Raw genomic sequence first — 22,154 nt, 5'->3', positions numbered from 1 at the left:
ATGTTGTCTTCCTGCTGCAAGACCTGTGGAGTAACAACATGGCCTCTATGAGGCCATGAAGTTTTTGTAATTTGACTGTTGTGATACAATTTGAAAGGAATTCATAGACAGAAAATGAGAGGAAGTAGTGAAACCTGAAGAGAAAAAGTTATTTTTTCTCCTTTCTGAGATATTTTAGTCCATGTGTTAGTGAATAGGTGTGTTTTCATGTGTCTGATGGTGTGAGTTAGAAAGACCTGCTCTTCCAGTGTCGTACGTGGTTTTTTTGTCATGCATACATGGGGTAAAGTTGACTCACTCTCTTACTCTCATAGCAACGGGCTGTTGGGCTTGGCTCTAGTATTGTTATGCACAGGTAGGTAGAGACTGCCTTGTGTTTGATTATATATTCATGTAATGGCTCTTCCAGAAAACACTCAGATGGGTGTGCTTCATTGACTTTGCGGGTGTGTATGTGCTTTTGTACCCTACACACATGCTGATAGGGAGGCAGAGTTCAAGGAGCAGAAGGTGTGGAGGGAGGGGTCAAGTCTTTATCGTCAGCAGGGAAACATCATGACTGCATGGAAACATGGACTCACTATAAGACCAACAATTCTACTACACTTGGGATCATATTATGATGGGGTCTATTGGTGTCTTTTTTTCCCATTTACTTGGGTTTGACTTCATTCTAAGGGCCGAAAAATGTGAAATGACCAACCCGTTAGTCTTAAAGAAGGCTGGAAAAGTAAAACAAAACAAAAAAACAACAACCCCCCCCCCAATAAACAATATAGATGTGAGGCATTTAACCAGAGGTTAACCCCATGGTTCAGGGAAATGGCATAAGCTTTTGCTCCTTTTTTATGGTAAGGTCATGAAATTGTCCAAACTGATACAGTCATATGCATACGTTTTAGGCAAATGGGGCACTAAGGATTCTGCCATGACCCCCTTAACCCCTGGGGGGTGTATCAAACCACGTTGACAGGAGTGTGTCACTTGGCAGCCAAGGTCAAGGTAGACGGCATCTCTTTTGTCGGGGCCTGGTAATACACTTGGAGACTGCTGGTGGTTTTAGGACCCTTGGGACATCCAAAGCATGACTAAAGGGTTGTGGCAACCCTACTACCTGCCTGGACAGTACCCTAGCCTATGCTTACTCGAACACATCCTCCCCTTACACCACCCCAAAGGTGTGGATTTTATTTTTTCCAACTGTTTATTTTCCAGTGCCCCAGGTGATATGCAAGGACATCCAGGGCATGACTGGGGTTGTGTCAACCCCCCTTCCCACCCAATGGTGCCCTTAGGCTGCTTACTGGCCACATCCATACCTTACTTCAGCCTTAATTTTTGGCCCAAACATACCTAAAAGTTCTGCGCAATAATGCAACTTGTGCAAACTTCTGATACAAACTCATAATTGATGTACGTCTGCAACAAAACCAGTGAAAATAACTTTTATTGTTTATTCTTGGAATTTGGCTTGATTTTTGCTGTCCCATCTAATCAAACACAGTTCGAGTGGATATGACCGTGCTAAAAACATTATAAACCTCATAAGTAAAACATTTGCACATGCTCTGTATACTCCAAATAAGTGACTTAGGTCAGATCAGGTTTGAGAACATATGCCGGTTTGGCATCACCCTTGGTCCATTTCTGCTATGGCCTTCTGATGACAATCCTTCAGGCCTGCTCCAGGCCCATGCCATTCCTTGTATCCTCCCTGCTGCCGCTGGTCGCACATGGCTGCCCCCGACATCTGGTTTAGTCCTTTGGGTCCTGGGCACCGTGATATTCTGGATCAGACCCAGGAAAGTGTGCCAGGTGCCTGTAGAAACAGAGCTGTTGTTCCTATAAGCATTCCCCTCCCTGCTCAATTGAGCACGTTGAAATTAGACACACAGTCTTGCCAAGATACCCAAAAATGTGCAGAAGAGAAGTTGTCAAAAAGAAGTCCAGCCAGTGCCTTGAGCCATCAGTCAGCATCCTGGCCTCACCAGAGTAAAGTAAGACCAGGAGGACCGAGATCCAAAGGACTCAGACTTTCACTCACCTTGTTGCACACATCCTTGCCCAGTGGACCCATTGCTTCATGCAGGAGGCCAAGTCCAGTTGAAGGTATTTCTAAGCTCTAAATGTGCACAGACCCTGTAACAATCACAAAAATGTGAAGGATTACCAGTTTTTTTTTTCTTGTTGCTAGCTTACAAAATATCTTAAAATCTTGCTTGTTCACCGTAAACATATGAACTAAATTAAATCAATTAAATAATAAGTATTTTTAGCCTTAATCAGTGATCAGTGGTTATTGTCCCAATCAACCAAATGTTGCAATAAAAATGTTTTGGATCAATTTCCACAAAAGTATTGTTTTTCCCCCTCAGTAACATCATGTAACCTTATTTCCTCCTGAAATGGACAACATCCTCAGTGTTACAGAAAGGCATTGTGTGCTGGACCTTTTGTTATATTTATGGCCAATTCCATCCTATAAGTTGCACAGTGGAGGTAGGAAGAGGGTCACTGTTGCCATCTTAAAAATAATACAAGCATCCATTCTAGCTGGATGGACTCAACTTTGTGCAAGGAGCTCAAACAAATATCAGCTTGAGTGGTTGCCATAGTTACTTTCTCTTCCTTAGTAGATTTGCAAACTAACATGCATAGTGGCTCTTACTGTACCAGACAGAATGCAAGTGTGCTCAGGGAAGAGGGGAGCAGATGTGCTCAAGCATGGTATGATACAGTATTGCGTGTAAAAACTATAAGATTTTCAGTAATTAAGGAGCTGATGTGAGGACACAGTAGGAAATATTTGGGAAAAATTTTCCCTTGCTATTTGAGGTGATAGCATTTAGATGCTGTCAGTACATCCTATTATATGTGTCATTGATTTAGAGCACTCACACCAGGCAATTAGAACCATGCTCAGGCATCCTTGAGCACTTTCCAGTTTGTTTGACCAGTCAGAGTGTTTGGTACCATGCTCAAGCATGGTGCTCTCTGCGCAGTATGATTGCTCTTGAATGCACTCAAATAGGGGCGTGCAGCATAGATGTGATATATAATCCATACAATGTTTCCTCTTGAAAAATGTTTTAAATATGCTTGAGTTCAAGAGAGCCATATCTGACCAAAACGACAAAGTACATAGAGTTTCTTGCATGTTGTCTATTTCTTCATTGCGCCTTTCCCTGAGACTGTTTTTTACTGCATGCATCATTTTACGATGTGATGACACCCTCATACTCCAGCCTTGTTTGTCTTTGAGCAATGTGAGTGCAGACCAGCAGGGACTGTGCAAGCCTGCTTCAGCAGTGAGTGTAGGACATTGTAATGTCAGACTGAGCTGCTCCTTCCTCCAGCTCTGATGAGAAAGTCTTCTGCTATGAGAGGTGTGTGAAGGAGCAACTTTAAGAGATAATTATCCTGAAAGTTAGAAACTTCAGGAGTGCATATGTGAAAAATTCTCCTCTAAATGTTATTAAAGTATAAGGAATAAAATCAGTCTTTCCATATTATAACACAGACACAGAGAGTCTGTAGCTCAGGATGTAATGTGATTATTGTGTCAGTAAAAGGTCACAGCTTCGTCAGGCTGCAGCTGTATGTCCACTTGAATTACATCTCAGAAACTCGGTGAAGTCCTTCCTGCCGGATAAAAGCATCTCTCTCCTCATTTCTTCAAACTTCTCTCCATCATGTAGCCATCTGAAGAGTCTGCGGCCACATGAACCACAAATAGTTCTCTCTCTCCATCAGATAAATTCCCATGGAAGCGTTTAAACAGTAGGATAATGTGTCTGTTTACATTGACCTTAGTCATGCGAGTTTATTGAACACAGAGCTCCACCATGAGTAAACCTTTTAATAATCAGTGATCAACCCACAGTCACCTGTCTCTGTGGATTTCAGTAAAGCTGCATGTTTAATGTCATTGCACAAAAGAAGAGACAATAAAAACACCTGCAGTTTAAAAAAAAACCTTCTTAATGTTCAGAATAAACATCACTGGCCTCAAATGACAAAACAGAGAGACTCTGACTCTGTGTTTGAGCTGTACAATAGAAAATGTTTCCTTTTCCTTCAGGAACCTCGGTGGCACATTGTTCAATCCTGGCAAAAGAAAGTGTGATAAAAAGCAAATATTTAACAGAGTATATCAGCCGTAACTCAGTTTTAATGTCCCTCCGCTCTTTATTTTACCAAAAATTGCACAGTTTGCTTTCTGATTCCAAAATGAAGCCAAACAGAGAAGAGTGAAGTGAGAAAGCATTGCTAATTTACATAAATTGTCTTATTTATTCTGATCATTTCCGATTTTTGTTATCTGTTTGTTAAAGCTGCACAATGCATTGCATCTTGGCATAATCCTAATGTAAGAATTCACAGTAATGACTTGGCAAAAGTCTGATGATGACTATCAACGACTCTCTGATTAGTCTGTATTGTTTTAATGATGGAAGACAATTCTTTTACTTATTTTTAATTAAGAAGAAACAAAACACAAGCACCAAAAGCTACAGCTGATACAGATGAGTTAATATAAGTTTATTCATTACACTTCATGTTATCAGAATATTGAGCTGTATTATTGCACCTGTCAGTGGACTGAGGGATGAGGCCAGAGTACTTGTCGAGTACACAGGAAGTGAGGTGACAGCGCTAACTCCTGTGCTACTGGGCAGCCCATCAAAAAGATGTAGAGTCCAAAATAATAAGGTCATGATCATAGGATTCAAAATGAACCGAACAATTTTAGAAAAAGCTTAGTTGTATGTTTTTTTTTCTATCTGTAACTTACTATGTGTGTTTTCTTTTAAATAATAAAGGTCCCATGACTAACATCACATGTCATGTGATGTGTCTAATGTGTATCATCACATTGTCATCACTAAAATACGTTGTTAGATTCTAGATTCAAATGTTGACTGAAAATATCTAAGTCTATGTAGATTTGCTGCATTTTTGGGAATAATTTCCTCTGTTTTTCGTGTCCCTATCCCTGGGAGAAATATTACAATGATAGTTTTTTTCTGAAGTATCATGCAAACATAATTCTCAATTAATGTTGAGAATGTCATACAGGTTATTGCAGGGTCTTCTTCAATGCTAAAAAGGCCTGCTAGAACTTCTTACAGGATAAGTGAAGAATCTGACAGTAAATTAAACGGTCAGTCCATCCATCCTTCCATCCATCCATCCATCCATCCATCCATGCACCCATCCACCCATCCATCCATCCATCCATCCATCCATCCATCCATCCATCCATCCATCCATCCATCCATCCATTCATGCATGCATGCATGCATCCATCCATCTATCCATCCATGCATCCAACCATCATCCATCCCTGCATGCATCCAACATCCATCCATCCCTGCATGCATCCATCCATCCACCCATGCATCCATCCATCCCTGCATGCATCCAACCATCCATCCATCCCTGCATGCATCCAACCATCCCCCCATCCCTGCATGCATCCATCCATCCACCCATGCATCCATCCATCCCTGCATGCATCCATTCATCCAACCAGGCATCCATCCATCCATCCATCATCCATCCATCCATCCATCCATGCATGCATCCATCCAGCCAGCCAGCCAGCCATGCATCCATTCATCCATCCCTCCCTCTCTCCATCCATCCATCCCTGCATGCATCCAACCATCCATCCATCCCTGCATGCATCCATCCATCCACCCATGCATCCATCCATCCCTGCATGCATCCATTCATCCAACCATGCATCCATCCATCCATCCATCCATGCATCCATCCATCCAGCCAGCCAGCCATGCATCCATTCATCCATCCCTCCCTCTCTCCATCCATCCATCCCTGCATCCATCCAGCCAGCCAGCCAGCCAGCCATGCATCCATTTATCCATCCCTCCCTCTCTCCATCCATCCATCCCTGCATCCATCCATCTATCCATCCATCCATCCATCCATCCATCCCTGCATGCATCCATCCATCCATCCATCTATCATGCATGCATCCAAAATCCATCCATCCATCCATCTATCCATGCATGCATCCAACCATCCATCCATCCATCCATCCATCCATGCATGCATCCAACCATCCATCCATCCATCTATCCATGCATGCATCCAACCATCCATCTATCATCTGTCTGTCCATCCGTCCATCCAAAGTTCCTAACTATCTGAGCGAATAAGAAACAAATGCACTATTGCAGTTTTCCAATAAATCAGTTTATTACAAAGTCATATGTTCCTTTTCAGCTCAGTTTTTCATAGTAAGCTCTGCCTTTTCCAAGAAACTGCAGAATAAAAATCTGCTAAACAAAGTTCCTTTTTCTAAAACACAACTTAAAGTGGTTCAGCAAAAAAAGAATCAATGTAAATTGAAAATATTTTTTGTCTAAAAATTGCATTTCTTATGTCCTTTTTTCTCAAGCTGTTATATTTTATTTTGAAGGATATGTCTCAGTCTCTATGTTCCATCTTAAGGCCAAACTGCTCATTTTCATTTGAGATATTTGGTAAATTTTGAAAAAATGTAAGGTATTTGTGTTGTAATTTGTTTCTGAGGAGGTGGCGATTAATCCTAGCATTAACCAGTTGGGAGCGACTGTCTTATGTAATCATAAATTGACAGGAAAACGTTTCCTCATACCTGTACTATGACAGGGTCTGTATTTTCTTAACCACAGCACAGGATGAATAAAAACCATCATTTTGTAGTATTAACATCATGGATTTCTGACATTAAGCTTGTGGCCTGTTATTCTTCAGGTTTAATGGTTTAATAAGAATTGAGTTGTTTTTGTACTGTGCCTCTGAGCTTCTTCCTGTTCGTCTTTAATATGATTGTGGATGTGGTGGGAGTGTCAGCTGAATACCTCGAATGTCTCTGTAAATGCAGCACACACTCTCTGTTGTGCCACTGGTTTGGCTGGTGAAAACATTTCAATGAATCGAGTTGTTTCCAGGTCAGGAGATAAAAATTATCTGATTTAACTTCCTTCTAGGTACGGATCAACAAGACCAGAAACGCTGCCACCATGGAATAGAATTACTGTTTTTGGTTACCTGATGGCTGCCACACTCACTCAGTTTAGCCAACATTTACAGTAAAAGAAAGAGGAAGTGTGTTGCAAACTCGCCGTCTGTCGCATGACAGGGATGATGTCAGTCTGCATCCATCAGACGGTCAGATGTTGCTAAAAATGACAAAACAGCGAGCAGGGAGATTTTTCCCAGGCGTGGATTGTGTAATAACATCCCTGTAGGCACAAACATGTAAAATCCCCTCATCTCTGTTTGTCCTTTAGAGCAGCAGGATCTCTGAACAGAGAGAGATAAGATTAGATTCAGCCTGTTTTATTGAAAGTCTTTCCGAGACTTTTGGGGTTTTTTTTGCATCAAAATCTTCTCCATGTGCAAACTGAATAAAAACAAAAATACCTCATAGAGCTGATTGAAAAGCTGCAGATGAACTGAATGCAATGTCAAATGCAGGTTCTCTTTCCTGCCTCTGTATCTGTATCTATGTTTTCTACAGCTTTTATGTCCTTATCTTTGTCTTGACTAAATGTCACTTTGGCCCCTGAATGTGCAGCTCTGTTAAAGCACGTCAAAATGTTTAATACTCTAGTACTTTTCATTGATCCATGTTTCTAAATGACATGATAGCTCTTACTGAATTGAGTCTAAAAAATTGCATGCAAACTCTTGCATGCCTAAATTGCAACATTGTGCCAGTGTATTGTGCAATATTCAGGATATTGCCTGCAATTTTTGGTACTCAACATCAAGACGTCTTTGCTGTGGTTTTAAAACAGTTGTCAATATGGACCGATTTCCTGTAGAATCCTGTTGAAGATTGGCTGTGGTATTTCTATGATGAAGTAACTAGTCCATGTAGTTCTGAGAGCAGACCACCAGGTGGCAGTGCTGCACAAGAGCCTTAGAAAGATATTGTTACTCAATGGTCAGCAGTCATAACCTGAAAAGTTAATCCTAGTATTTCTTGATATCACATTATCACAATATAATTTCTGTTTTTTTGTCTTTAAGTTGCACAAAAGAAACCAAAGCTTTTAAAAACAATCTGTTTAACCTAAAGCTGCTTTCAGGAGACAGAGGGAGCACATGTTGCAAATGCATTTCTGCAATTGAGACCATGTGCAGTTTGTTAATTAAGACATTTGTGTTAGTGCTGTCAGATATTAACTTGTATCTTACCCAAAGCTTAAAGTGCTGGTGTTGTGTAGGTCAACAATAATGTGGATTTAGTTTTTTTTCCTGAGCCAGAATGTACTAATCTATTTTAATTCTATGAAATCAAGAAACCCTCCTTGTGAGTAAAAATCTCAGAGTGTCCTGACAAAGACAGGCAGCAGTGCATTTAACAAAGTTATAGACATCCATCACTTTTCCTCCACTTATCAGAAATCAGGTGGTGGTGGAAGCAGGCTTAAAGAATCACACAGGTGTGAGTGAGACAGGTTTAGTATAGCTTATACATAAGGATATGCCAGTGGTTTTGTTTGAGTAGTCAATGAAGGACGAACAACTCCTACAGTAAAGGATTTGTTTTAAACCTCAGTGCCTCATGGTTAACAGGTACAGAGAATTCAGAAATTGACAGGATGTATACATGTAGAAAACATCAACAGAATCAGTCAGAGGCAAAAAGTGGCAGCAGCTAGACTTTTCTTTTTGGCAAAAAAAACAAAACAAATCAGGCTCATTCTGAAAAAATAAACCAAACTCCAAGTCTGAAGCCATGGTTCTCTGCCGAAAAACAGTGGGTTGCTCCCTCCAGGTGGGGAGTGTCTTTGTCCCAAGTGAAGGAGTTCAAGTACCTTGGTGTCTTGTTAACGAGTGAGGGTAGAAGGGAGATCAAAAGGTGGATTTATGCAGCATGTGTGGTATTGCAGATGTTGTACCGCACCATTGTGGTGAAGAGGGAGCTGAGCCTGAAGGCAAAACTCTCAATTTACCAGTCAATATTTGTCCCAACCCTCACCTGTGGCCATGAACTCCGGGTAATGACCAAAAGAGCAAGATCACGGGTTCAAGTGATCGAAAAGAGATTCCGCAGGAGGGTGTCTGGGCTCAGTCTTAGAGATAGGGTGAGGAGGGGAGTAGGTGGCCTAGTGGTTAAAGGTGCTCCCCATGTACGCGGGTGGCAAGGGTTCGAATCCAGCCCGAGGCCCTTTACCGCATGTCTCTCCCCCATTCTTGACCCTGTTTCTGACTCTATCCAGTGTCCCCCTCTATCTAATAAAGGCACAAAAATGCCCAAAGATAAATCTAAAAAAGAGAGATAGGGTGAGGAGCTCGGACAGCCGGAGGGATCTCAAAGTAGAGCCGCTTCGTGTTGAAAAGAGCCAGTTGAGATGGTTCGGGCATCTGATCAGGATGCCTCCTGGTTACCTCCCTGTGGAGGTTTTCTGGGCACCTCCAACTGGAAGGAGACCCCAGGGTAGACCCAGAACTCACTGGAGGGATTACATATCTCATCTGGCCTGGGAACACCTTGGAATCTCCCAGGAGAAACCGGAAAATGTTGCTGGGTTGAGCGATGTCTAGATTGACTTGCTTAGTCTGCTGCCACCGTGGCCCGACCCCAGATGAGCGGAAGAAGATGGATGGATGGATAGGGGATCTGCATCTTTAACTTCTTTACAAGCTGCTCATTCTGAGAAAGAAAGAGAAAAATCAAGCAAGAACTTTATACTACAAGTAGTGCGAGTCAAACCCTTAATTCTGCAGGAAATCTCCTCATCACTTCATTGTTTCGGACTGTAGACAGCCTCTTGATTACAAAATTTATAAGTGTGGCATTTAGGAGAGAAAAACCTCAATTAAAAGAAGCAACTTTAGTCTTTGCCTTGATTTGATTCTGTTTCTTCAGATATAATGTAGCTCCAGTTAAATTTATTAGACAAAGTGAAGTGGAGGAGAGCAGCCTCTGCACACAGGCTGAGCTCTGCTGAGATAAACATGAAGACGACAGTTAAGAATAACGGTGGAGATAACGGCTTCTTAATGAACTGCCTCACAAAGACCGGCTAATGCACTTTATTGATCAGGAGCAAGAAAAGGTCCTGGACGACTCACTCAGGAGGACAGACTTAGTGTTTGTTAGATAAAGAGGATTCTCTGCTGTTGTTTTTTTTTTTTTTATCATCACATATTCATTAACAGTTAATGAATGCATGAATATTACAAGTAGTAGTCCAGTGACCATATTCAGCTCAGGAATGTAGATGTTAACCAAAAAGATGTGTCTAGCACTGCTATTGTTAGCCACATTCTGAAAACATCATTTACCCACTCACACAAGTATCAAATTTTGACTGTTTCCTATGGAGCCCCAGACATGACATGGTCAAAAAAAAATTAAATTGTGGCTACAATATAGCTATAACATGCTCACGAAAAACTAATTCATGGCCACAAAATACTAATTCATGGCCACGAAATACTAATTCAGTATAATGTGCGCATGAAATACTAATTAATAATATTAATATCATTCCTGGACAGCTGGGTAAGCAAATTGAGCGCTCCTTCTCTAAGGTCTAAGGTAGAAGCAGTAGAGGGGCTAAAGCGACACGATGGACAGGGATAGTATGATTAAATTTTATTTTAGGCTGGGAATGAGCTACAATGACATTCTGAAAAGCCTGGCATTGAAAGGAACCATTATTGCCAAGAGGCGTTTAAACAGAATATTGAGAGCCAGGTTGCTTACTGGCGGAGGTACGACTTGAACACCGGGATAGGAAAGTGCGCTCGATTTGCTTACCCAGCTGTCCAGGAATGATATTGATATTATTAATTAGTATTTCATGCACACATTATACCTACTTCAATTAGTATTTTGTGGCCATGAATTAGTATTTCATGTGCACAAGATAGCTATATTGTGGCCAAATCTTTTTTTTTTTTTTTTGTTTTTGACCATGTCATGTCTGGGGCTCTGTAATTTTCTGAATGTTTGCATGCTTTAAAATAACTGACTAAACACAAGTATAATGTAACCTTGCAAAGCAGATGGATATGCCCGTTTACTTGTTTCTCCCTGGTGAATCCATCTTGTTAAGCTCCCATCTGAACCGTTTGGGCTTGGTTAGAAAGTGATAAGACCAATTAGTGACGAGGGGTAGTAGTTTCAGGCGCTGCAGAGTTGTGACGTGAGCAAGCAGCAACAAGAGGCCAGTGCAATTATGGCGGAAGAGCTTAGCGTGGATGCTGCTAAAGCGCCAGTTTTATCAGAACTTGATGACATTTCTTCGTTAAAAGAAGAAGAAAGATCAGCAGTGAGTTGTTTTCTCTTCAAAAACGACAAAAGTCGAGTACTTACATGTCTGTAGTCGCCATGTTTCACGTTATTCCTCAGTAGCTGCACAAGCGCAGCTCGACAGCGGCTACGTCACATGTTTTGTTGCTCTGATTGGCCCATAGAGATGTGACAGACAGATGGATGTGTGAAACAAATCCATCTGGCTTGTCAGGTTAAGTATAATGTGCATTTAACTGGATTTAAAATTAATTAGCTGGAGCATCCCTAGTTCAAATCAAACTCCAATATTCTGTGGCCCATAAACAAATTATTAGGGCCCGAGCACCGAGGTGCAAGAGCTCTGTTGAAATTAGAAGGATTCCTATCATGCCCTGGCCTTTTTGGGCCTCTTAACGTGCTCAAAAACGAAAGAAAATTGGCACATATGTGGGCTCAGGGAGCTCTACAGGGAGCTCTACAAAAAAAAAAGTCTGCCGGAGCAAATCTCTATCTCTAACAGGAAATCTGCCATTTTGAATAAATTGAGGTGTTTTTGGCCTGTTCCAGGGGTCAAACTTGATCAACCTAGTTGCACCTGATTTTTCTTTTACTATATTTTAGCATTATGCAGTGGTTTTTATCACTTTTAAACTCAGTATTTTAAGTATGCATGTTTGTGAGAATGTTTTAAATACTCAGTCTGACTTAGCTTAGTTAGACTAATTTGTTTGGAGTAACTGAATTTGTTTGCTGCAGTGTGCAGGGCTCTTTCCTATATTTAAGAAAGTGATTGATTTGTGTGCTGTGGGCTAAAAACTGTCAAGAAATGTCCTTTAACGTTTAAAAAGTTGTCTTCAATGTTTTGACGCTCGTTTTGGTTTTGGTTTAAAGCACAGCAGAGATGAAGTGAGAACTGAAGTGAAAAGAGGAAATCAGGTTGTTCAGTGGAACAGTGAGTCATTCTAAAAATGTCTCTGATGTCTAAGGGCTGTAAATTCTTTATTTTTTCATGGCTCCTTCCAAACTCTGTCCAGAAATGATGCTGTTTAAGCACAGAAGCACAGATCTTTGCTGTCCATTTTCCCCTTCTGTTAATTTTGTGAAGACTTTTGTGTGCCTGTGTGTATTATTGTGACTGTGTGTTCAGTGTGACCATGTGGGTGGGAGTCTGAATGCTTTGGTCCCTCTCTGGAATGTCAACAATGAGTCACTTCGTCCCGTTTGTCCCGGGGCAGGGCGGCTCGCTCGTCCAGCGTTTCAGTCACTCGTCATAAATTCCACGCTGGTTCATCCTGTTTTTGAAACAACCGTCTCTCACTGAAACATCCTGAGCAGGTGTTTGACCTGAACCTGAATGCATCTGAACTCGAACACAAGGAACACCACACTTTTACTCCATTTCCTGGACCTGTCTGTGTGGTGGCTCTCGATCCACTGATTCAGTCCACTCACTGCAAAGTTCCTCTAAGTTCTTGAATTTGCTTTGTTTGACAATCCTCTGAAGGCTGAGCTCATCTCAGTTGCTTGTGCTCCTTTTCTTTCCACACTTTTCTCCTCAGCCAACTTTCCATTAATCTGATACAACCTCTGAGAGCAGCCTGTCCTTCAGCAGTTTTCTATTTTCAAGCCATTTTGGCTGTGTTCAATGTATATAGCTCAATTTTGCCAGATGTTAGTCATTAAAACAAAGTTTTTTAGAATCGTTGTTTCAGTTTCATAAATTAGCCTAAAATGGCTAGGCTACACAAAAACTGAGACATTTGTCCCTAAAGACAAAAATATCCCATTGAAAACCATTGAAAATGCCATTTTTGATCCCACATTTATCTTAACATAAACTAGTATATTCCATTATGTTAAGATACCATTTTGGACTACTAGCTTTCAATTTTTTATTTTTATATTTGTCCATCAAATGGTGCTACTCTTTCCCATTCAAATCATGCTGCAAAATGTCACACTTTTGACTGTTTTCTTGTTAAATGATAAGTGCAGAGCCATTTCTTGCTATATGCAGACTATGCAAATGTACACACTTACAAAATGTACACACACAAAATTACCTGCCTTTAACCCTTATATGCTTAAGAATACATGTAGAAGAATAAGAAAAGCTGCAATGATGAGCTTTATTGTTGTTGTTGTGCAGATTTCTGCTATGCCATCATCCAGTGTAAGTTGTTTCTCAGATATTTGCCACTTGGCTTTACTTTATTACTTATGATTAATTTATTAAGTTTAGTGTGCATTTTATAGGCCTCTAATTAAAAGTGTGCTACTGCTTTATAAATAACACTAGTAATTTATTAAATGATTAATACATTTTGTGGCCTATTGTTGATTATTGTGAACTATTGTAGCAGAGGATTATTGCTCTGACAGGATTATTGCTCAGTCAACAGAGTTAGTTGCATTCTCCCTCTTTGCCACATTTATTACAATATTTATTGTGACAATACAGTTTTCTAATTTGAACAATCCTGCTTCTATTCCCACAGCTGAGTTAAGTTTTTGATTTAGTATGTTTTATTTAAAGAACCTTAATATCACAAATGGAAGTAAGTGTAATGTAAACTATGCTCGACTGTTAGCTTCGCCCACAGAAAAAATATAGGTCAGGACCGTAATTGATTTAATGGCATGGCATGGGTCTGGATCATGTAATGGACTAGGAATGTCTCCACCATAGTTTGGCAAACTAGGGGCCCCTTAACAGCATCCTACACAGGGCCCCCACAAAGCTAGAAACGGCCCTGGATAAGCGTGTCCAAATTGATGTTGGATAATGGTGTGTGTAAAAAAAAGGGTGTGCATTTTATTTTAGTTTTGGAGATTTTGTTCTATTAAAACAGTGGAGTTGTGTAAAAACACTGGCCTTAAAGAGTTAAAATCCCAAAAATGTAATTATTATTTGACAAATATTTTTAAGACTGAAGTAGTTGTAAAAGACTGACCCATCTACAATGGAAAAAAATATTAATATATTATTTTTACAGCAGTTTTAGGAAGCGGACATTTTTTGTCCTTGGGGACAAATGCATTAGGATATTAAAGGAACTCTTAAGGGTTAAAACAAAAAGACTTTTGAAATATTTCTATTTGTCTGTGAAGCATCTAGAATATATATAAGATATATAAGATTAATGCTTTGAATTAAATCACCGGACATATTAACCTTTTCAGGATATTCTATTTTTGTGAGATGCGCCTGTATGGCTCTACTCATTTGTGCCAAGAATGACATGAAAAGGCTGAAATTGTGAGATTGAGATCATTGTCCTGTTCCCTCAGGATGAAAATGGATGAATTTTCCCCTAAAATAATTGTGGACTTAAGTTTTTAACTTTTCCGCAAATGGCTCAGAGTCACTTTAAAGCAGACAGGTGCCTCATGCTCTAAGTCCCTCCCTCTCCTCTTATTGGCTGCCCTTGAACTCCTGAATCTCCCTCCAGCCAGTCACGTCTCCTCTCTTCTCTCCGGTCCAACCAGACTGATTCTGCCCTCCTGTCTGCTGCACTCTGCTGTCAGCCTCTCAGACTGTGTGTGTCCGTGTGTGAGTAAGTGTGTGTTTAAAGAATGTGAGTCGTTTTAAAGAGCCGGTCTGTCTTCACTCAGTTTGATTCATAAAGAGAGGGTTTAAGGAAGAGAGGACATGCTGGTGGTGATGGTGAGGATGATGATGGGCTTCCCTCTGCCTCCACAGGCTCAGGTCAGTGTAAAAGATATTCATGCTCCTCCTGCTATTGTATAATACAGTGTTGTTGAGCTGGTTGGAGGTTTCCAGTTTCCAGGCTGTCTCTAAGTTTGTGTGGTTTGCTTTTTAATGTTGCTGCAGGAAATTATTATATTTCAGACATGCAGTTTAGTCTTACAGTAAACTTCTTAGACTTTAAAATTGATATAAAATAGCAAAAAATGCCTTAATGAAGCTGACATTTTTGCACTATGCCTCTCTTTTATTGAAGTTGAACAAAATGTAAAGGCTTAAACTCACTGTGACAAGTCTAAATGGATAAAAAAAAAGACTTCTCCCTCCCATGTGAAGCTATTTCTAATGAGCACTATATCACCTTTTAAAGCTTATTCTAGGGATCGTTTCAACGCAAGAGAAATCTTTAAGTTCTCTCATTTTAATTGGACGTGTCTTGATGGTACTAAAACTGGAGATGTGAAATCTTTTACAGTAGCAAACTCCGATGGTATCACGTGTTGGAAATGTTTCACAAGTTAACACAGCAAGCATGCCACTCCACACCCAAGTAAAGGGATTCCACAAGCCTCATCTTTCAGTCAATCAGCTGACTAGTCTCTTATGGTGCTGGGGGGCCCGGACCTGGATCTGAGCAGACTTGAGCCCAAAGTCTGGTTCTGTTTGGACAGTGTGAATGCAAAGGTACCATGCTTTGGTACCAGGCCTGCTTAGAGAGGTGGTCTGGGGCAGGATACATGGGAACCCTGGCACGGTTCACATGAGATGTGAGTGCGACCATGCCCTAGTATGGAACAGGGTTGCATCAGCTTTATGACATCAATGTATACAGTAAACTCAACCTGGGGTCTGGGCACCCTTGTGGGGATGTTGAACTTAAAAAAAAAAAATCTGAGTTTAAAATATTGTAAATTTGATTTTATAAACTCAAAAATTGGAAGCTTTGTAAATATTTTATTTACAAAATTGTAAAATCAAAATATCATAAGACACCAAACTAAAACAGTGGTCGGACAACTTCTGCTTAGCAATGCCTCTTCTAAGTCCAGACAATAATAATGTGATGATTCTGAGCTAAAATCACAGGTATTTCCTTATTGATCAGTCCCAGTTAGAAGCATTAATTGATCAGCCCTTTTACTGCTAATTTGTTAAATGAAAACGGCTTCATCTAGTCTGATTTTCTTCTACACAGTCGGCCATTTTCAATTTTAGAATCTCAAAAATTCTAACCTTTGGTTGATGTCAGTTTACCCAAACTGTGTAGATCCTGTTATAGAAATAAATAGTTTATACATAGATTTTAGGCAAGAACCTATTGATTATTATTTTGGGACTTTGTCAATGAAAAAAGGTCAAATTTATGTTTAATTAATAGCTTTTCTTTCATACGAGTGGGGGCCCTAAATAAAAAAGGTTGGGAACCACTGTCATAAACAAATAAAAACAAATCCTCTTTTACTGGTTTGGCAGTTTATTCTCACTACTTTGCTCGGTAAATCATCAGAATCTGGTCGACAAATAGTCTTATATGGCTTACCACATGGATGATCCCAAGTTGTAGTGAGCGAGCTGTAAAAAGAAAGTCTTAATGTCCTCTGTCTGTTCAAAAAAACGTCAAAAATCCATGCAGCACAGGCCTGTTTCATCCACTGAGCTGCACGATAGATGTGGAAGTATGAAGAGGGTCGTTGTTGGTGTCTCAAAAGCAATTAAAACCATTCATAGTATGAATAGACTCCACTGCCTACAAAAATCATGGACTAGTGTGATCTAGATCAGTAGTTCTCAACTGGTCTAACATCAGGATATCTCCTTCATGACAGGTTTCTTACATTTTGCAATCATAAACAAATGTTTTTAATTAAAAATGGGGCAGTTTGGCATGAACTGGACTAAATATATAGAGGAAAAAGGGGATGGAGACAATGCTCTACTGACTACATCAGCATTAGACACATTTTTTTTACCAGCAATACTCAAAAATGCACCGAAGAGAAGCACCCTGGCCTCACAAGAGTATAGTAAGACCAGGAGGACCAAGGATCGAAACACTCTGCTACTGCGAACGCCACACTGTCTTGCTTAGTGAACCCATCACCTAATGTCCAAGTCCAAGACTGTGGTTGATCTCAACCTCACAGTCAGTGGATCAATGGATTAATCTGCCATGATAGGTCAAATGCTCCACAACTTCATGCTCTCACCTTCACAAACAGAATCAATGGCAGAATCCAAGACACCCCTAAATGTCTGGATCTTTTTGGCTCAGGAGACACCCACTATATCAGACATGTGAGCATAGTGCATAAATCAGTGTGCTACCTTGAAGATGTTTCAGCTGGATTATTCATTCATACAGGAAAGGATAATGTTGTATGAATCCAGTTAAAGTTTGTGGTTACTTCTTCTAGTTTTTATTGCATAAAAGTTTCTCTTGTAATTTTGTGGTGTTTTTTTGTATCAGCAGCTGTGAAACTTAAAGGATGATGTGATATTTTACCTGATTGGCTGAGATTTATCTTGTATTTCTTTCCTAATCTGTAGGGTTTGTCCTATTCTCCACAGACATACTATCCTTCGTTATTCTTTGTCTTGTTTTCACATGCGTCACTTGTCATTTATAACCTGATTAATTACTCAGATTAAGCTCCTCTGTTGGCCTCCTGAAACACAAACAAACCTTTGAATGCAGATCTGTGAGACATTGTATGATGCTGTTCGGATATTTCCCAAACAATACACCAGCAGATGATGATGCAGAGATTAAACCGAGTCTTTCATACCTTCTTCAGTCTGACCTTTTCTGACTCTGGTCCCTCTTTTGTTATTTGTCACTTTGCAAGTGCAACCAAACTAGTTTCACCTCTGAGTAAAATCAGAAATCAACAAATATCTTCTATTTTTACCTGATAGGTGACTATAAATAACCCAGGTATTCTCAGTGAGCGCTAACAGGTTGCAGAAATGTCAGATTATGACGTCAAATATTTGAAAAGCAAGATAAAAGGAAGTTACAACAGTCCTAAAAAGAGGAAGAGGATGGTTGTATACGTGAATCAGTCTGATTGGATGGTCTTTTTTCAGTGTGAAAGGACTCAGCAGGCTGCCACCTGGCTGCTGAGTGATGTGTTTGGTGTGTGTGTGTGTGTGTGTGGGGGGGGGGGGGGGTGATGGTCTACACTGTTCCCAATTAATGAGAGTGCTTCCTACAGCCGGGCAGAATACACGGAGCCAAGCCAGACAAACAATGCCAGCTTTACTCACATTAAAATGGATTTATGCACATTTCAGGGACAGTAATGAAGCATCCAGTGGAGATAAAACTCCCCCAAAACATCCTAAAATCAAGAGGACTCTTTTCTTAAGCTTTATTAATTCTTAGTTGCATATCAGATTTAAATAAGGTTCAGTTGAAGTGGAGAATTTAGCTGGTAAATAGAAAGTTTCCTCATGAGATGTTGGGGAGTGGGAACACATGTATGGGCATTTATCCACCATGTTCATGCCCAGAGCTGAGGAGTTACTGACCAAATAAGGTCTGCTTTAAATGGTGCTCGAGATAATCCTCTCCAGGGAAACTTCACTAAGAAACCATTAGATCTATAAAATTCCTGGCTCCAAATGTTCTCTATTGGTGAAAGTTCTAGACTGCAGGCAGGCCAGTTCAGGACCCGGATGTGATGCTGAAATAGTCAAGGCCTTCCCTGAAAGAGATGATGTCTGGATGGGAGATATGTTGCTTAAAAACCTCTCTCTACTTTTCAGCATTGATAGTTATTTTCCAGATGTGTAATCTGCCCATGCCGTAGGCACTAATGCAACCCCAGTGATTTTTAACCCTGAGAACATTTGTCCTTCACAAATAAAAGACTTAAGAAAGCATGTGGATGTTTCAGTAGGATGACCTGAAGCAGTGCTGCTTTACTAATTCTTCATACCTCCTGCAGCTGCTTTAATTGAATCAGTATAATCTCATTTTTCTGCTCAGTATTAACCTGCTGATCCTTCATGTCTTAGTTTACATTAATTCCTGCAGGTTTTCTGTTATTTTTAATTCCCCGCAGCACTGGTTGGACGTCTGCTGACCCACCTCAGACGCTCTTTCACACACATCTCTCCGTGACAAACACAGGCCGACAAACACAGGCTCTCAGTGCTGTGTTTGGTTTGCATACTACAGACTGTATACTGTTAATTCAATGTTTGTGCTGGGATTTTGTAACCAAATGTGGAGTTGTGACGTTGCAGTTAAGGTTTCTGAATTTGCATCTTGTTTCATTCCATATGCAGAGACATTTTTTAAAAAAGTTTGTGTTTGTTTTACTGTGCACTGAAGGTCAACACCGCTGAATTCAGGAGAAGTAAAATGGTGAGGGTTAGGCTATTTGGTAAACCACGTAAGATTTCATTTTCATTTTAAAATGAGTTGTAAATAGGTGTGCACCGATTGTAATTTTCTGGCCGATCACCGATCTTTAAAAAGCCTGACCTGCCGATTCTGATTTTGACCGATACCGATTTTTTTTTATAACTGACAGCATATACCTTCAATGTTCCAATCTTATTTTATTGAAAAACATTGAACAATACCTGTGAAATAATACAAAATTGTTGTTTTAACTGCATGTGAGGTAGTTCTCTCAAATATAAATGAAAAGTTTAGAGCATTGCTGTCCAAACTACTAGATTATATCAGTTCCTTAGTCTTTCATTTTTCACATTTTAGTAGGTAGAGGTACATATGAAACCGATCTTATCTACTGATCTTATCTAGGTATCGGCCGATCACCGATCCCCCAAAATTAAGGAAATCGGCACCAATTCCGATTTTGGCTGATCGATCAGTGCACCCCTAGTTGTGAATAAAGAGTTATAATATCATTTTGACAGTGCTATTTTCAGTGTAACCAGGGTTAAATCAGTCCAAGCTGTCAGCAGCTCCACACTTCATCCACATGTGTGGAGACGGTCTGGAGCTGTTAAGAGAAGAGGCCTTCTGGTCTCCTCTCAGGGAAGAAGCTTTTACTCAAATGCTGAATCTCATTAAACTATGAAAACCTGGTTTTATGGATGTGGGACAGTCTCTCTGACCACAGGGGTTAGTGGTGGAGTCATCATGAAGAGGAAGTGAGAGCAGACAGTCCATAATTAAACCTGTTTTACTTTCTGGGGAACTAAAACTTTATCATTTACTAGACACATGCATAGAAACTTTTCAAGAGGACATAAATCGGAGAAAACAGCCTGTCACAGCAAGTACAGCTTTTATGAATATGCTCCTCTTTATTTAGAATTTGGAACTAGTAACTCAACTGCCACTTTATTAGGTACACCTACACCTTGGTAGTATGGGGTTGGACCCCCTTATGCCTTTAGAAATGCTTCAATTCTTTGTTGCATAGACTTAAAAGGATTTTGGTCCATATTACCATGATGCATGATGCAATCATGCATCATGCATCATGCAGAAGCTGCAAGTTGGTTGCACATGCATGATGCAAAACTCCCATTTCATCACATCCTAAAGGTGATATATCTGCTGGAAGTAGCAATCAAAGGATGGGTTCTCTGTGGGCGTTAATGAATGCACATGAGATGAGAAGACTCAGATAAGCTTTGGTTTTTAAACAATGCTAAGGTGGCACTATGGGGTCCAAAGAGTGACAAGTGTTTCCAGTCCTCTGAGATCCAATTCTGGTGAGCTTGTGTGAGTTGTAGCCTCAGTGTGCTGTTCTTAGCTGACAGGAGTGACCCTCAGCATGGTCTTCTGCTGCTGTAGCCCATTTGTTATATTAAGGTGATCGGAGGCAGGCACATGCTGGACTGTAAATATTTAAAAGATCAAAAATTCTGCCATTTCAGTGAAGCCTTTGTGCCTTCTGTTTCCACTTCACAACTACAATCCGTCTGATTGGACGGGGAGTCTTAGTTAAATGTCAAGGTTTCATGTAAAGTAGTGAAAGCTTTTTCAGGACCAGCTGAGTTTACTGCATGTAGCTGCTTGTTTCTGATTGGCTTAAAGGTTTACCTGCATTTATAATAAGAGATTAACTCCTTTATCCTTGAGTTCAGGTGAAATCGTCCAGTTGTTGTTGTTGTTATGTTCATCTCTGTTAGAAGCAAACACACAGTTCGATGTCACGGTGGTGTTTTTGGGTCAGTTTATGTGAAAACCCTCCAGTTCATTCATAAACACAGTCTTACGCACTAATGTGCTGCACACATCCAGAGTTTGACCTGCTTTCTCCCCTCCACGCTCACACACGTTTTCATACAAAGGAATGTGTGTTTTGAAAAGGCCACTGCTTCCTGTCTGTGGCTGCTCAATAATCCTGTTTGGATTAGTGTCTGATCTGATGTGATCTGAGGCTGTGGACTCACAGAGAAAGATGCTGGTTGATCAGATTAAACGGATGAACGGGAAGAAGTCGAAGGGAAAGTTAGAGGGAGAGAGTGAGAGTAGAAAGTCAGGGATAATTAGAAAAGACAAGGAGTGAAGTAATCCATCCAAATGTCATGAATAGTTTGGCTTGATTACAGATAAAATTCCTCGTTTTTGCAGAAGTGATGATCCCATCACATTCACCCAAATATCAAGTCATTTACAATTTAAGACACTTAGACTCAACTTAAGGATGTGTTGTCATGCTGCTTTGTCTGTCTGCAAAATAACACTAACATTGTCTGTTCTTTGAATTAACTACTTTTATCTGACTATTTTGTATAGTTACTTCTACAGACTGTTGAGTTTACAACAAATTATGAACTACATCTGGTTTTAAATCAACCTTTTGACTAAATAAAAATGAACCCTTGTGTATAAAATCATCACCTAGCCATGCAGTCTCCATTCTCAAACATCTGTGATCCTAAATGGGTCGTTCTGAAGAGCTCAGTGACTTCAAGCGTGGTACTGTCGTGGATGCCACCTTTGCAATAGGATGGTTGGTGAAATTTCATCCCTGCTGGATACTCCACAGTCAACTGTCAGTGATATTATTAGAGAACTAAAGAATTTAGGAACAACAGCAACTCAGACATGAAGCACAAGGCCATGTAAAATCACAGAGCATGGTCAATGGCTGCTGAGGTGCATGGTGTGTAAAAGTCTCTCTGCTGGTCCCACAGCTGAAGAGTTCTGAACTTCCACTGGCATTAATGTAAACACTAAAA

The 22,154-nt window shown here is 40.3% G+C and overlaps 1 protein-coding gene across 3 annotated transcripts in view; it reads left to right on the top strand.

The window, feature by feature from the left end:
* pld1b (phospholipase D1b) overlaps positions 1-22,154 on the top strand; it is a 60,599-nt gene that overhangs the window by 3,040 nt on the left and 35,405 nt on the right. Inside the window, exon 1 of one of the 3 annotated variants that reach the window (XM_041814128.1) lies at positions 14,852-14,978. The exons of the other annotated variants lie outside the window; for them this stretch is intronic. The gene's annotated coding sequence lies outside the window, so the exon portion shown is untranslated. Of the gene's footprint in view, positions 1-14,851; positions 14,979-22,154 lie in introns of those variants that run through there. 3 annotated transcript variants of the gene reach the window in all.

The sequence above is a fragment of the Cheilinus undulatus genome, linkage group 19, assembly GCF_018320785.1.
Source record: "Cheilinus undulatus linkage group 19, ASM1832078v1, whole genome shotgun sequence".
Lineage (NCBI taxonomy): Eukaryota > Metazoa > Chordata > Actinopteri > Labriformes > Labridae > Cheilinus > Cheilinus undulatus.
Note: the sequence above shows the minus strand (reverse complement) of the source record. Positions and strands in the feature narration are given on the sequence as shown.